The sequence below is a fragment of the Pleurodeles waltl genome, chromosome 4_1 (assembly GCF_031143425.1).
Source record: "Pleurodeles waltl isolate 20211129_DDA chromosome 4_1, aPleWal1.hap1.20221129, whole genome shotgun sequence".
Classification (NCBI taxonomy): Eukaryota; Metazoa; Chordata; class Amphibia; order Caudata; family Salamandridae; genus Pleurodeles; species Pleurodeles waltl.
The window spans coordinates 776,764,568-776,782,639 of NC_090442.1; positions in this window are offsets into that span (position 1 = coordinate 776,764,568).

Below are 18,072 nucleotides of genomic sequence, written 5' to 3' on the forward strand. Positions count from 1 at the left end.
ACGAGTGACCTTGTCCTGCTGCATGCGGGCCACCGCAAGCTAACGGACAAAACCAGCGAGATCGAGGCCAAAGTAAATTAACTAATACCTGCGACCACCCAGCTGAAAACAGGAATGGAAGACATACAGGCCAGGGTGACGGAGCTGGAACGCCGAGTGGAAGATGCAGAGGGCCGCTCCAGAAGAAACAACATCCGTGTAGTGAACCTGCTGGAAGGTACCGAAGGCCGGGATCCGGCGACCTACTCGGAGAGTTGGCTACGGGGTCTGGTACCAGAGGGCGAGCTTACCCCCTTCTTCTCTGTGGAACGTGCCCACCGAATTCTGACACGGTCGAGACCGCCGGGGAGTGCTCCGTGCCCATTCATCATACGACTCCTCCACTACGCAGACAGAGACATTAGATTGCGAACAGTGAGGGCCGTCTCGCCTTCCCGAGTGGACGATGTGCAGATCTTGCTATTCCCAGACTATACCTTAGCGGTGCAAAGGGATCGGGCCTCCTACCTCCCTCTGAAGCGTAAGCTACGATCCCTTAAGCTACGATCCCTTGGCCTAACTTATTCTTTGCTATTTCCCGCCAAACTACGAGTCGTGGCGGAAAACAAAACGCACTTCTTCCCGGGACCGAAGAAGAAATACAACTCACACAGGACCAACGAAATGGGCCCCGGACCTGGAACAGCTAATTCAGGAGAGAAGGGAAGTGATCCACACTGCTGCAGCGATAAGTGCATCCCCTCCAGCTCGGGGTCAGACACAGAACTCTTGCAGCCGGCCAGTGACCGTCCTCTCACACTGGATCACCTATCGGAGTCTGGCCTCACCGGGGGGCCCCCTGTGACGCCTGCCACTGCAGACGAACTCTTTTAAAGGATCCCCGAACAATGTTGAGAGACCATACACTGTAGGAACTGCCCATCTAGCGATACCTTCACGGGTGCGGCCTAAGAGACAAGCAAGCAGTGAACCTGATTGTGGAATACATACGTCAGACTCCATGGGGCTATGTGCGCACTGGATGGCGCGGTACCCTGCATCGCGCGCTGTGCTTCCTTGCGATTGGATACAGTGAGACCCCCCCTATGTTCCCCTCTATTCTCTCAGTTATCTGCTACAGCCGGATAAAATGGCTTGTGGTTGAATTGCTCCTCTGCGAGTTTGGCCTACCCCCACGCTCCTACCAGTGGAGACACATAGGCCCTCATTCCAACCCTGGTGGTCTCTGACCGCCAGGGCGGAGGGCAGCGGAAGCACCGCCAACAGGCTGGCGGTGCTTCCAGGGCTATTCTGACCGCGGCATTAAAGTCGCGGTCAGAAAAGGGGAACCGGCGGTTTCCCGACGGTTTTCCCCTGGCCCAGGGAATCCTCCATGGCGGCGCTGCTTGCAGCGCCGCCATGGGGATTCCGACCCCCTTCCCGCCAGCCTGTTTCTGGCGTTTTTCACCGCCAGAACCAGGATGGCGGGAACGGGTGTCGTGGGGCCCCTGGCATGGGCCCCATACAGATTTTCACTGTCTGCTTTGCAGACAGTGAAAATCGTGACTGGTGCCACTGCACCTGTCGCACCCCTGCAACTCCGCCGGCTCCATTCGGAGCCGGCTTCCTCGTTGCAGGGGCTTTCCCGCTGGGCCGGCGGGCGATCTTCTGGCGATAGCCCGCCGGCCCAGCGGGAAAGTCAAAATGACCCCTGCGGTCTTATGACCGCGGTGCGGTCTTTCGGCGGTTTCCGACCGGCGGGCGGCGCCCGCCGCCCGCCGAAGTCGGAATGAGGGCCATAATGTATAGATGTGCGATTACACGTTACTGTTTTTGCTGTTGTGTTTGGGCGGTGACCTGTTGTCTATCTGCTCTGATGGCATTAGTTATGTTTTGTTTTGCTGGTGGACCCCTATTGAACCCCTGACTATTAGTTGGGAGTGGAAGACTGACGGTGTGGCGCTGCGCGGAGGGGCGGGGCGGGTAGAATTGAAAGAGGACTCAGTGCCCATGATATGGCTACATACAGAGCAATTACCTGGAATGTAAGAGGCATTCACACCCCCCAGGCGGCGATATGCTATTTATTCCTACCTCAAAAGACATTCAATCCATTTGGCGTTTTTGCAGGAGACACACCTAACGGGCCCTGAGATTCCCCAGCTGCGCCAGCGCTGGAGAGGGCAATTGTACGCGACAGGTCACTCAACATACGCCAGAGGTACACTAATTTGGATTAGAGCTGGTACTCCCTTTGCAGCGGAGGAGCAGGTTGTAGACCCACAGGGTAGATTTGTGCTAGTTAAGGGAAGGCTGGCAGGCCGCACAGTTGTATTAGGCTCTATATATGCTCCAAACACAGACCAGACTGCCTTTCTACACAATCTGTCTCAGCACCTGGCGGGCTGGAGTGGCCTTCCGTGGCTTCTGGGGGGAGACTTCAACAGCGTGCTCGACATGGAATTAGACCGCTCCTTCCCCCGCTGCCCACATCACCGGTGGTAGCTGCCTCGCGCGGTCTGGTAAACTGGACCCAATAATGGCACTTGTTGGACGTATGTCAGCAGTGAAATAGGGTGGACAGGGTCTATTCCTTGTACTCTGCCCCACACTCCCTGCACATGCGCCTAGACAGAATACTTTGCACTGCAAGCTTCGCCCCAGTGGTAGTGAACTCGTATTATCTGGGGCGCAACCATTCGGACCATAACTCGCTGATTGCACGCCTATGCCAGCTGTCCCCACCTGGAGACTGAGGCCGGAGCTACTTGAAGACGCTGCTTTCAGAGCATCGAGTGCTATAATTCCAGAATTCTTTCAGCAAAACGAAGGTACGGCCTCTTCGGGTTTGATAGAGTGGAATCCATTCAAGGTTTTTAGTAGGGGCACTGTCTGGGAGCCCAGTGTAATCTGCACTGCTCTGTTGAATGCGATATGACCCGAGTGGAGCGGGCCCTGCTACGACCAGAAGAGGAGGTAACTAATAATCAAAGCGAAGAGTCGAGACTGCCGACAATACGCACCGAACACCTGTCATTACTAGAGCATCTGCGATGTCTAAATTACACTGCACACTCCGCGAGAACTCATGCATCAGCCGACAAGGCGGGCAAGCTCTTGTCCTGGCTGATCCGTCGGGACTGTGAGAGGAAACCGATAGTGGAAATTTGCTCACAGACAGGGGAACTGACATACACACCTGGGGAGATACAGGCCGAATTCACGAAACATTATGAGGCACTCTACGCTTCAAGGGCGCCTCCTGGGTGTGATTCCAGTGCTGAATTTCTCACCGGAGTGGAGCTCCCACACTTAGAGGATGATCAGATTGAGGCGCTTGAAACACCTCTCGACTTGAAGAGATCAGATCTAGTATCCGTGAACTTGCATCCGGCAAAACACCGGGCTCGGACGGGTTGCCAGTTGACTTTTACAAGGCCTTCGCGATACAGCTGGCACCCAGGCTGCTTCGTGTATATGAGGCGGCCGAACAGGAAGGCCACTTATCGGCCACTCAAAGGGAGGCGCTACTGGTCTCCCTTCCCAAGCCTGGGAGGGATCCGGTGGATATGGGCTTGTATAGACCCTTGGCAATGCTGAACACCGATTATAAAATATTAGCCAAAGTATTGGCAAAGCGCCTTGCGTCGAGCGTGCCGGGTCTTATACATCCTGACCAAAACGGGTTTGTACCATCTAGGGACACCTCCCACAATATCAGAAGTTTATTCCGGGTCATGCAATATGCGAGGCGTGATGGGCCCCGAGTGGGCTGCCTTGTTCTAAATCTGGAAAAGGCCTTCGACTCCCTGGAGTGGCCCTACTTGTTCAAAGTGTTACAAAGTGTTACATCAATTTGGCATGGGACCATCCTTTACTCGTCTAGTTAAACTACTGTATTATACACCAGACCGCTGGTCCGGGTGAGGCTGGGATCTGAGATATCGGAGCCGATCCGGGTATGCAGGGGTACGAGACAGGGTTGCCCTCTCTTACCGTTGCTATTCTCATTTGCTATGGAACCACTAGCAGCGGCCTTGCGCAGGGGAATTCCTCTAGGGGATGATCTACACATAGTGTCGCTCCTTCTATACTTTAGAGATGTCATGCAGATCCCACCAGGGGCTGGCTCGCTCCTACAACATTTTGCGTCGATATCCGGCCTCAGGGTCAACTGGTCTAAGTCATGCCTCTTCCCATTTGAGCCAGGACTCTCGGATCCGGGACTTTACCTGACCGGGAGTCCTGTTCCATGTCAACCATGCACATTCAGATATTTTGGTATCTGAATCTACCCCTGCGAGGAAGATATATTTGAGGGCAACCTTGCAAGAGCGGTATCCTCAGTCAAGTCTCAAATGGCATTTTGGAGGACATTGCCGCTGTCGGTGGCGGGCAGGATAGCACTCCTAAAAATGGTGGTTCTGGCGCGATTCTTGCATTTCTTCTCTAACCTCCCGCACTACGTTCCCACCGGCTTCTTCAGGACACTGGAGACGGGACTGAGGGAATTCATCTGGAATGGCGGCCGTTGCAGAGTTGCCCTAAAAAAGCTGTACCTACCACCCAACAGGGGTGGACTAGCGGTCCCTAATCTAGAACACTATTACCTGGCAGCCCAGCTTCAGTGGATATCCAGGTAGCTGGCGGACACACAACTCGCGGACACAGCATCGGAGAGAGGACCATGGTCGCTCCAGCAGATACAGCATTTATTTCACCCACTCACACATGCGCAGACCCCGCGGCAACTGTTTCTCAGAGTGGCCCACAAATGTTTCCGCAGATCACTCCGCCTCACAGGATCGGTGATCCCCTATGCGCTTGCCCTGGCGCTATCAGGCACACCAAGGGGCCCCAGAGTCACGTCAAACTCTGAGTTGCGCACATGGCACGAAATAGAGTTGTACACACTGAGTGATCTCTACGAAGAAACCCAACTGCTACCGTTTGCTAGGCTCCAGGAGATGGGATTACCACCTGGCCAATTTCTACTACACTGCACCTTGGGGAGGGCTCTGGGGTCCGGGTGGGGAGACATCTCAGTAGCTCCTCCTACTCACTTACTAGTTCAGTACCTGCAGGTGGTGGGTCGAGGTCAACACCTGATTAGCTGACTGGCAGATGCCCTGAGAACCCAAACCGCCCTTGAGAACGAAACGCTACGCGTGGCATGGGAAGTGGACACTGGCGATTCTTAACGTACCTCGCAACTCTCGATTTCACTTAATTCAATACTATATAGTGCACGGAGCCTACCTTACGCCAGCCCGCGTGAACAGATACTTTGCCCACGAAGACGCGGCCTGTCCCAGATGCCGCGAGATTGGAGCAGACTTGTTACACATGGTGTGGTCCTGCCCTAGCTTGGGCTCCTACTGGAGGGTGGTAATTGACAATTCATCTGACTGCATAGCACAACGAATACCCTTCACATGGGAGGCATGCATCCTGGGACTATTCCCTAGAAGCAAACAACGCAGAGCGGAGGTGCGCTTTACAGACCTAGGGCTCATTGTGGCAAAGCGATTAGTGACCCGCAGGTGGAAATCACCAGATCCTCCGCCGGTACAGGCCTGGAGGCGCTCTCTTGAGGTGTGGGCAGGAGCAGAGGGCATAGCACTGAGGCGGGAGGAGGTCCTGGGGCTGCAACAGTTCCCGATTTCCACCTGCTGGGAGGGGCTGTTGCTGCAGCTGCGTAACATGGGAGTGTGCCCAGTAGAAGAGGGATAAGACTAACACGAACGAGTATATGTTGGCGAGAAAATGCACTGTATGGGGGGACTGAATGTGAAAATTGGCGAGATACACTATTGCACTGAGAGGTGGGAAAACTGCACTCACCAGACTTGACAACTGACCCAGCCCTTCCGCCAGCGAACCGATCTGTTGTAATCTGATCCCCACTCTGACTTGGAAAAATCACATGCGAAATAATTGTACAAGTGTCTGATACCGGCAAATGTTACAGTTGTTTGTTTTTTTTTCCTCTTTATTCAAGAGGTTAATCTATATAAAGTTCGTAATGCCTGCCTCCTTAACAAAGACACCTCAGTTGAACATTTGTGACTGAAGCAATGTTACGCCAGCGAGCGCTGTCAAACGACGCGTTGACTGACGGACGCTAAATATACTATTGACCTCTGAGGCTGCACCCACGGAACAGAGTAACAAATGTAAAGCACATTAGACAATAAAAACAATGCAGGATGAAAACCGCAAGTAGCACAGCGAACGAGATTAACACTTGAACAAGTGCAAGTATATGCTGTATATTATGCTGCATCATTGTGTTACCAATTTACCAACCAATACTCAATGTTGTAAACACTGCGCATCATACTATGTTAAAATGAAACTAGTATCAAAACATGAAGCAATGTAATGATAAAATATCAATAAACAGATTTATGAAGAAAAAAAATTAGCTGAGTGGTATTCATGCTAAAGGGAACTGTGAAACTGACCAAGCGGCAAAAGTTGCAATTCAAACTGTCCGAGTACCAGCCCTAACCAAATCTAAAACAAAGAGAAACACAGATATTTTAACAGTCATACAAACAACAAAGCAAGGTTTAAAAAGTCCTGTAGGTTTTCACCCCCAAATACTGATACACCCTCAATTCAGAAATTCAGAAAGCATTTAGGTAGTAGGAGGCAGAATAATATATAATATTCTTTCCAGATTAGAATGAATCAAAGAGGTACACAAGGGGTTGGCCTGTGCACATGTAGGAATAAATGCAACTGTACCAATACTATAGCAACATTGTTGGTGGCCTACTTTATATGAACAGACTAGGGACTTTGTTAGACAGTGTGACATTTGTCAGCAGATTAAACCCTACACTGTCAAAAGACCCTCGCCAGCTAGCCTCATGATCTCAAATATCCCCTTACGGATGATTTATTTAGACTATATCAGTCCCCTAAATTCAGCTAACTGATATAAGTATTCATTGGTAGCTATTGATTCATGTTATTGATTCCTATGAGTTTGGCCACAAAGAAATGCAAACACTTCCGCAGCAAGTGTCAGTGCAGTTCATTCAGATAACAGTCCTGCATTTGCCTCCAAGTCTTACAGGGATTCAATGTCTGCTTTGGGAGTTTGTCTGCATATCAGCAAACCATTCAAAGCTGAATTGAACGGCGTTGTAGAGAGGGTCAAAGGCATGATTATAAAAGATTTGTATGCTAAGGGGTCATGTTCAGGTATTAGTTCTTACTATAATCTGTATGGAGTTTAGAGAGCATTGAATAACTTGCCTAGATGACTATTGAGAGTACACACTCCAAAACAGGTTCTCTTCAGAGTTCCTCTATATGGGCCTGACTTAGCTGATTCTGCAAAGGCTGTCGATGCAGATAACTTGACTTGGAGAAACATTTGAATGTTCTTTAGAGTATACAAGAAGTCAGAGACAAGCTGTTCAACACAAACCACTCTGACGCACCCATATGTGAAAAGAAGGTTATTAGTGCTACCAAAAGGTTAGTTCCATAAATTGGGTCCTAGTTTGGGAGAAAATCCATGCATGCAAGCTTTTGAACTATCCTACAGACCACCTGTCACTGTTCTTGGGATAAAAGGCAATAGATCCGATATCTTGCCTCCTCTTCCTGTATCAAGAAGAAACAGACAGGCATCTATCGACAACATTAATGCGGCAACTCTGCAGCTGGCCACGCAGACATTAAGGAGGATTGAGAGTAGTGCCTCCCAGCGTCTCCCTAATCTGAATATCCTACTTCTTGAACAAAGCAGCAATATGCCTAGCTCAAGCTCCCAGCCCGGGATGTTTAAGCTTAACACTCTATGCAGAACACTGAGTGCAACAAACACATCTGATAATGAGTAATTCCACAGCCAACTATGAAATTCCTCCTGATGATACACTGTTTGAGTTGGTACCCTTTTGAGAGTCCAGAGAGACCAATGAATGCTAAAAATGATAATGGATGTTTCTCAGCAGATTTTACAACCCCTTGCACAGTCACTCATTGCCAGAAACTGCTTTGTGGTTCTCAGTGGTTTCCTGACAAGTGTATGATTGTCCTATGTATGGATCGCTTTAGGAACTTCTCTTCTCCTCATGTGGTTGTCGACAATGTTTGTTGTTTTACTCCTACGCAACTGACATTTTGTCCTGGGAAGAACAATTGCATCACCTGTGGTTCATGCGCTACAGCCTCAATCTTCATCCCACAGAACACGAACATGTTTTCTATGCTGCAAACATACCAGCTTATCCTGTGCCCGAGGGCATAGCCTGGGAAAACATTCCATATCAGATTATGGGGTCCCCTAAGGCATTGTAATTGCCTTACGGGAAAACACATTTAAATTAATGATGTTATAGAATACGGTCCTCTTTCACATGTCTGGAGCAATGTACAGCTATCATCACTATGCACATTATTGTATACGTATGACTAGCTATCCTAGAGACATTCACAATTACATACAATGGAAACATTGTGAGGCTCCAAGAGCCATTCTAATTTCTTAAAGAATTTAAAGAAATTCCCTTACTTTCAGGGTGCTGACAGGTCACAACCTTCAGCCTTCTATTTCACACAGAAGCCACAGTAGCTTCCGAATAATTAACCAACAAGCTCATTTACTCTACAGAGTTTAGTAAAACCCTGGCTATTCATGTGTATGATTGCTGGAAAGCAAATGCTGATGAGAAAAAAAACTTGGGGAACCATATTCTGGCAAATTCAAGAGCCTGCATATTACTAAAAGAAATGATCTTTCTAAACAAAACTATTCAGCAAAAAACTTGTCTTGAATTTGGATCAATTAATGATTGAAATAAATCTATTCCAAACGTAAATAAATATAACTATGTTTAATAATTGGCAATTTGAAATGAATATGTCAGAATAAAATATAAATAATATGCAGAATGGAACCTATAATTCAGCACAATTCTCTGTTGAAGGTTAGGCCTTATAATTCTGAAACATGCATGCAGCGTTTCCTTGCCAACACTCCAACACTCCTGGACTCAAACATTATCTACACGATCCTCATTATAATCTACAAAAACCTATAGTGGTTACTACACACAGTGTAGGCAAGTTATGCCAATGATGGCTTGAGCAATCAGCGAAAAAGCACTTCACCTCTACTAATGCAGACATGGATTTGTCAGACTTTCTTTTAGGACCACGTCCTCAAAGAAATAAATGATTAATTAACACATAAATATATGCTGTATACAATGAATTAAATAAATATTCTGTGAAAAAAAGCTACAGAAAGAATTAGGCAAATAGATCAAGAAACCATGCTAACAGTTCTTAAAGTTATCAACAATGGAATGTGCATGCTTTCTAAAAGTCTGTCCTCAGTAAATCAAATATTGTCCACAGCCTTAAACCTCGCGAAAGGAGATCTGAAATTGATACAACATGGGCAGGCTCAGTTAATATCATTTATACAACTTAAATGGGCATTACAAACACTTGGATCAGGTTTTGTGCCTTAGCAAACCCTAAATAAAATAGCCTTGCTTGAATCATACAATTTGAAACTCTCTCAAAAAACCCATGGCCAAGAAAGAATCCAAACAATGCCGATGAAGTATAGAAAAAGTTGGAGATGCAACACTTACAGTCCGTGACACACCATCCATCACCTGGCAATACACGGTATTATTTCCTTAGTCATAACAACTTTTCATTTTCATGGCTGTCAAAAATACAAATCTATTAGTTGGTACAAGACCATGCACAATTCACATCTGTTCCATTCATGGAAATTCCCTTTCACCCACATCTTGTTTAAATAAAAAGGAGGATGACCTTGTGTATATCAGTACCGCAAACTGCAGAAATACTCTTGGACACTCCCTTCTGCGTGACACCATATCCTTGCACAGAATGTGTAGTATGTTGATGGTAGGGTTAGATTGTAACTTATCCACCCTGCATTTATTCCTATACACTATGGACTTTTAAACAACTGTTCTTATTTGTTTTTAACAAATGTTACTTGATGTGGGTTGGAACATGGCCAGCCGTACCTGATAACGGTTTCAGACGCAATACAGTGTTGGAAAGGACCGTGTACCATCTGCCTAGAAACGTTACTAGGAACATCCCTCTGCCTAGTATAAATATGAAATCTGTGTTTTTTGGCAACTTGGACAAGCTATTATCTGTTCTCTTACAAAATTAACATTCTTTGACTTCAGCGGTTGAAGTTTATGATCTGCAGATACCCAGGACTGCTTCAGAGATTCAGTGGCTGTTACATAAACAGTACAAACACATTTTGAAGATATTGTGCAGATGATATTTAATTCATCTGTAGCAAGTGGTGTTTAAGGACATTGGATTTCGTCTAGTGACTGGATTGAAGGCAGTCTTTGGACTGCTTCCATCATTTTTAGGTTTAGCCTGCACACCACTTGCAAAATCTGTTGTATTTAATATAAATCTTAAAAGGGCCTTACACCCCACCCTTGCTTTTCATTGGTTTGGTGCTTGCCACTTATGTATCCTCTGTTACTATTGGTTCTAGCATGCTGTTTCCTGCTGTACTTTATATGTTTCTCTTAACAGTGCCTTAGGGTCCAAGTGCTCATTCTCATCCGCTTTGGTGGGTGGAACTTGTTTTATTGGGCTTCATCTGTATCACATTTTTTGTTTACATTCTCTCTCCCTGTCTGCACGAATTTGAAGTGTGCTTGTCATCTGCATGTTTTTTGTCTGATGTCTTTGATTTGTGTTGCCTGCTTATTTTTATTTGGTGATTTGAAGATGTTTGCTCTGTGGTATTTTAGCAGTAAGCTGTGCAGCCGTAAAGGGCTTAACTTAACAGCCATTCTGATTCTAGTAAAGAGTTGGCTTCTACTGTGAGGCTCTCTGTTTTTAGATTGATTTATTTTAAGGGATTCGATACCCATGCATGCCCTGATGGCCATCATACATAGGGTGGACTTTCCTTGAGTTTGTGCCACTTGCTTGCTGGTGCAACGCCACATCCCCTGCCACTGCTTCACCAGCAAGGGGTGGCCATCAGTTAACATCAAGCCATTTTCCAGTTTGTTGAGAGGAAATTGCATCTTTTGCATTCCTCTATTTTTGTCAGGTATGATGAGGGTTGCTCTACGGTTTCACTAACAACTTCTTTACTCTAATTAATGAGCACCAGTCAAGCGCTCTTCTTCAGTGTTGAAGCGCAGGCTGGCCTAGGGTTCTACACTTAAACCTGGATCGCAGGTGCTGTGAGGAAGGTGCCCAGACCAGCTGTTCCAACTTTAATGGCATTTTTTACACCGGGGAAGTGAAGGTTAGCCATCGCTGTAAGGGTATCTCCCTAAATTGATGCATGGTTGCTAGGATCCTGACAGGGCCTCTGCTTCTCGTTATATGATACCAAAAGTGCATAAAGTGTGGTGGGTGGGGGCAGGGTGAGAGTGTTGTTCTTACTACACAATCTGACTGAATAGGAGGTAAGTAGGGCATTGCAACTACCCTCTCCTCCACGCCTCATATAAAACACATTTGTAAAGCGCACGTTCACCAATGCGTTTCCTAATACTGTATAAAGGTTTTTTGTTCTTCAAACTCAACGGTACATTATCCGACCTCAGGAAGATGAAGAGCTAAGTGGGTCATGGCATGACCTGCAGGTCTGTGCTTGGATGCATTAGTCCGCTGAGCCATCAAACCTGCGTCCTTGTTGCACCCATCACTTTAGGTGTCTCTTTGCAGGTTAGAGCAATGTATCCAATTATTTTTTTTCGCTGTCATTCTCCCAAAAATCAGAGTGATCTGTCATCAGCAGAGCTGAGGAAGACCGAAACAGTCTAAACTGCACTGCTTTGCACTTGTTCCTTGCTTGCTCGTACCTTTCTCCTTCAGTCAGGACGAACGTGTGGTCAGAAATGAGGGTCCGGTTAAAAAGTAACTTGGCATTTTACAGCCTGCGAGACCCATCGGTTCTTTCCATTTTTGAGACCGCGTTTGGCACAGAGATTACATGGTCTTCAGTTTTACCCCTGCTCTAGCGCGGCCGGACAGCTGTCATGGTTCTGGCCTGCACTTATTAATACATTTTCTGTCTACCTCCTTTCGTGAGTCTGGCCTGAGTATTCATGGCCCTTTCCATGGAATATATTTTCCACAATGGTACACATGCCTGTCTCCTGTGGCCCTTCTACCCCCTAGTTCTAAGATGATGATAACTACTATGAAAGGGTTGTAAAGGGCTTCATTAGAATTGCTTATATTGTAATTTTCAGCAAGATATGAATTACGACTACACCCTCGCTCGATCTGATGTGTTATTGGCATGTGTCCATGTAGATCTTCTTAAAGTTTTGCTAATACAGTAATTGTTCATGGAGCGAAGCAGTGTGCAGTATAGTTGGAAGAGATTAGGAGCGTCACGCGCCAAGAAAATACACAACCTAAAGCATCATCAGGGGGTGGCAGCAGGACAGGATCTATATGTTTGTCAATAAAACCTCATAACTGAGCTCTGGCCTCTGACAGAAACATACTTCACCCCTCTCTATCTATTTCTCTATTTATTGACTTTTCTATCTTACTGGGTGCCTCTCTTTTTAGGGTCGAGCCTGTGTCGCATGCGCTTGCGCATGCGTTTCGCTTGCGAGATACTTTAGGAGTTAGAAAAGGGCTCGGAGCCCCGTCCATGTCACGTCAGTGGTCTTTCATTGGTTTGTGGGCTTGCCTGTTAAAATCTGCTTGCTTTCATTAGTGGAAGGCATGCATACGTCATGCCTTTTCTGTTGGTTAGCCCTCCTCGAGCGCAGTGACCAACTACTGAAAACATGCAAAGCTTGCTGTTTTCCATCCAGTTTGTGGACTACTTTTTATCTTTGTTCGCAGCGCGATCTCACTTGGCAGAAGTCGAGTGCTTTGCATGAGATCGACCCTGTTACATAGTTAATTTTACTTTTGCCGGTTCCGTAGATAATTGCACTTTTACCGATAAGTTTCACTACGAGTGAACTGCAGCAGGGCAATTGCGCTCTTGCTGGAGAAATGCAAGACCATTTGCATTGCAAATGCTTGTTTAAGTAGTCTCTTTGCTTTAAATGTTTCAGTTTCCCTGTCTTTCCCGCCTCTATCTGCATGTCTTTGATTATTTCCTCATTATCTGCGCTTTTTCTGCCAGTCTATGTCTGATTTTCTCCTTCTGTGCTCCTCGCTAGTCGACTCTGCCTCGTTCTTGCGCAGACTGTCTATTTTCTCTGCTCCGCCCACCACTGTGCTGATAATGGAAAGCATATACTTTGGCAACCCACACATGTATGGGAATTGGGTGATGGGGGGTGGAGGACAGAAAATGGATCAGTGAGGAAGGGTGTAGTCCTAAGTGGGAGTCAATGTATTTCCGTCTATTGTCAGCCAATACATAATATGCGTTATTTTTACACAGCGTGTGCCAAAGGATTTGGAAGGAAAGACTAGGCGCCTGATTTAGATGTTGGCAGTAACTGTCCTGCCACTGCTTTTTCATTGGATTTCCCACCTGCTGACTTGGCGGTCCACTCGCCCTATTAAGATGTTGGCTTAGCTGTCATCGAAAAACCATCACAGTCCTGACGACTCTGCCAGATTTGGAATTCTGCATCAACGGAGTAATGGGATACAGTGGCTGACGGTAGGACTGCAGCCACTGTTCCCACTGAGCAGATTCCGAACTGTTTTTCTGCCAGGCCAACTCTGGCAGGAAAACCTCCAACCCAAAGATGGCAGATAGGGGGAGAAAAGGGGTGAATACCCTCCTTCTCCCCCATTTTCTTTTAACTTTTCCACAGGAACATGACAGTAGGACACCTGCCAATACTGCTAACACTTGAGCACAAAGGACACCGACCCCGTCCTCGCTGAACATGAAGGTGACCAGTATGCTGGACATGTGCACAAAGGGGGGATGCTTTACCATTGAATGGGAGCCGACTGTCAACATACAGTTAAGTATGATTTTTTTTTTTTTCTTGTGGTTGGAATATGTGTTGACATAGGTTGTTGTATACATTTTATGCAATACACCTATGTCAACACATATATCCAATGAGACACTCTCCCTCCATTGTTAAACTGCTGCTATCACACTGCTGCTACAGCAGGAACATCTAACTCAGTCTGTGGTACATCACCAATTTGACAACCGCCGACTCCAGTCGGCCAGCAATGGAAAACCAGCACTGCAGCGGTTTGTTTCCCAAATGCTAACATTTAAATGCGGCGGGCGGAGGACCGCCAACATGACTGTCTTTTTGGGCCCTCCACCGATACAGCTTGGCGGTAATGCAGCCAACATCTAAATCTGGCCCTAAGTGTAAATCTGGTTTATTTGTTTGGTCAATGACAAATGTTATGATTACTCACTTGTTTTACTCAATGCACATGCCTTCGAGACGATGTAAGGCTGTGTCTGCCTTTCCTGGATATGAACTCGTGGACCTGCTGATCACAGTAAATTCTCAGCTCACTGAGCTATCCCTCCAGTTCGCAGTGTGTAAGCTCTGGTCACAGGTTTCAGTTTTGACACAGTAATCAATGGCCCTTTGAAGATCATTCAATCAGTCCATCAATCAAGGGGTCTTGTAGAGTGCAGCTTGTCACCCCAAAGGTTCTCCAGGTGCTGGTGGGATGCTGCATTCCTCGTCCGGATGGCGATAGTGGTCGTAGAGGCAGCTTTTATTCTGCCTTCTGAAGTCATTCAGAGACATTAAAGTGCACAAGTGTATGGGGAGGTCGTTCCAGGACTAGGCGGTGAGGTGGGAGGAGGAACAACCTCCAAAGTGGTTGTAACGGATGCAGGGGACTTGTGTCTGGGCAAGGTGGCTGAGCAGAGTTCAGTGGTCAGTCGGTGGAAGGTGAGGCAGTTGAAGAGGAACGTTTGCTGTCCGGGAAGCCATTGGAAAACCCTGAGGTGGGGAGTGATGCTGGTTCTTCTGGGTAGGTCGAGGATGAGTCTTGCTGCAGCATTCTGGATGATCTGTAGGCGGTTCATGAGAAGAGGGCATTGTCATAGTTGAGTTGGCTGGAGATGAGGGACAGGGTGACTGTCTTCCTGGTAGAGATGGGGATCAATCAGAAGATCTTGCAGAGCATGCTGAGAACATGGCAGCAGAGACAGTGATTATCTGTTGCTTCATGGTCAGTTAGGTGTCCAATAATTCTGAGGTTGCGTGCACAGTTGGTGGGGATTGGAGTGGGGCTGAGGGCCACCATGTGTTATCCCAGAGGAAGGGCTTGTTCCTGAAGATGAGAACCTCAGTTTTGTCCAAATTGAGCTTGAGGCAGTTGGCTTCATCCAGGTAGAGATGTTGATCATGGTGTTTTCGAAGTTGGTTCATGTTGTGGCAGCGTTGTCTGTGAGGGATAGGATGAGCTGGGTGTCATTGGTCTAGGGGACGATGTTGAGTCCGTGGGTGCGTGCAGTGTCTGCTAGAGGTGTCATGTAGGTGCTGATGCAAGATCATTGTACATAAAGAGTGTGTCACATGTTTACATTCTGTGTGAGACAGAAAAGTGTTTAAATAATCACTTACTAAGAATGAAAATAAAGACTTGTCTGCTATATAAATCCTATTATTAGCATAATTACACACGTCACACCAGATCTTACATATACACAGATCTTCTGGAATGATGGTATGTCGGATTATTTATATAATGCTTTCCTCTTTTATGTATGCATTCATATAGGGCAAACACAACCCAAAGGTATTGGAGCGCTTTACATGAACACCACTTACATTTCACAGGGATATTTAGTGAGCACTCCATAAGAATGCATCTGCAGCCCTCTTCTCTGCAGCAAGGCATGTAAACACCCCCCTGATGTTGTTTGGAAAGACCCCTTTCCAGTTTTAACCCACCACATCCTCCTCCCTACTCCAGTGACCTCCCTTGTGTCCTCCGCCATCCTTCCTCACATCCTTTTCATTTCCATTCACGGACTTTAATTTTTATTTTATGACTTTTTTTGCATTTTATTGTAGCGCAAACTCAACCCAAAGGCACTGGGGTGCTTTACATGAGTAACTCTTGGGCACTGGCCGAAGTGATTGGGCTAACTATTAAGCAAGCGTTGGGAAAGCCAATAGGTTTCACCTATGGAAATTCTAGTCTTTGTCAATGTTTTTTCTACATGGTCATAGCTGCCATGAGTGATGTGTCATTCCAGTCCATTTATTTTCATTTTAATTCTGGAACTTGTAGTTCTGTTTTATAATGAAATAAACATGACTATAAGTACCTGAATTCAAATTAAAACACATCTTTGGTCCTAGAAAACTTGGCAGAGCTGCATTTTGAAAAAAGAGCTATGACGCAGGCAGCTGTGACCGGGTCATAGTGCTTTTTTTAACTTTAAGACATGCAGCACTGCTGTGTGACATGTCTAAAATATATTGACAAAACCATTAGATTTTCCATAGGCGAAACCTGTTGGCTTTGCTTGTTTCATTCTCTGTTTTCCAGCCTTTTTGGAGGATTCTTGATCATGATACTGCTAATTGGCTGTTTTATCACCTTTCTCCTGTTCTAACAACATAGAGTAGCCATACTTACTGAACAAAGTTGCAGACAGACTCTAGTTTGCTACATGGGACATGCTTAACTATCTGAACTCAGCAAGCATTGGGTGCTCACATTTCCCAAAGTGAATGATACACAAGAGAAACCTGTAATCTTGTGCACAACTATCTGACTGACATCATCTTGGACTTTCATGTGGAGCGGCTCTCAGCAGCATGTCTAGATATGGAAATGATTCTCCAACCTCTACATAAGCACCACACAAAGTGCCAAGCACTGCACCTGTCCCTTCCACCTATGACACAGCAATATCACCAGTGGCACTTTACGATGCAGCTCTTGACAAATGACTTGACTCATTGTTATCCTTCGAGCTCCCCTGGACCAACATTGAATGTCTCAGATGAGCAACTAATTGCTGGTCCATCTAGCACACCAACAGTGAACTACGAATATGTATTGTATGTATTTTGCAAAGGCCATACGTATGCTGCATGTGCACCTGACGATGTTGACATGTCTTTTGATGAGGAGTGAACTCAACAAGTCAAATAATGCATCATGCATCATGACCTGTATGCATCATATGTACCACAAAGCCTATACATACTAGGAACTGAACAATTTTTTTCCTTCTTTTTAATGGACTCTTTTTTATTTTTGCTTTTTACATCATCTATTTTTAATCTGGACTATCTATATGATCATTGGTATGTTTTTTCGCCAACACATATAACATACTCTCGAGAGATTATGAAATATTATTTTGTTATTATTAGCCGTAATGCTGTAGATATGTAAGGATTACAAATATGTATGCTTCGGTACATGAACTATGTACTATATATATCATTATTATCATAAATGTTTTATTTATCTTTTTTATTTACAATGCATTTAATGGCAATTATATTGTATTGTATTATACTATAGTATGCTTTAATATAAGTATATGACATATAAATGTTTTAGACATGTATCTTATCCTAGAAATTAGTAGAAGATAACTTGAGAGCATGGATTTTCCCACACACTAGTCAAATTCCTTTTGGTTAAGACACACCCCTATGATGTGACATACAGACGTACTAGCTGGGAATGGTGTGAAGTCCCTAAGGTGTGACTCCATATTATATAGGGCCCCACTCTATCTTAGTTCATGGAGATTGCCATCTTCCTTAGCTTAGACAATGGAAGCAGCCATATTCCCTGATTTATGCAGAATCATTGTCATGTCTGCCCTTAAAAACAGATGTAGCCAGCAGTTATCTTTCTAGGAACTGTGATAGCATCAACTTTTTTGATTAATGACATAGATACAATATCTAATGCAACATTTGTCTGGGTCAAATGTCTACTCCTCACCATGTCTAGGTCAAATAAGAACACATAATAGCATGTAGTTAAAATACGTAGTCTGAATTGACAGCCTTTTGCCTTATAAGTTCATACAGAAATGTCTGGATCGAATACCAAGATGGCTGCCAACATTTCGTTGATGATGTGTTCTGAGACAAACAGATATCAGACAGGGACAGTTGGATCCACGGA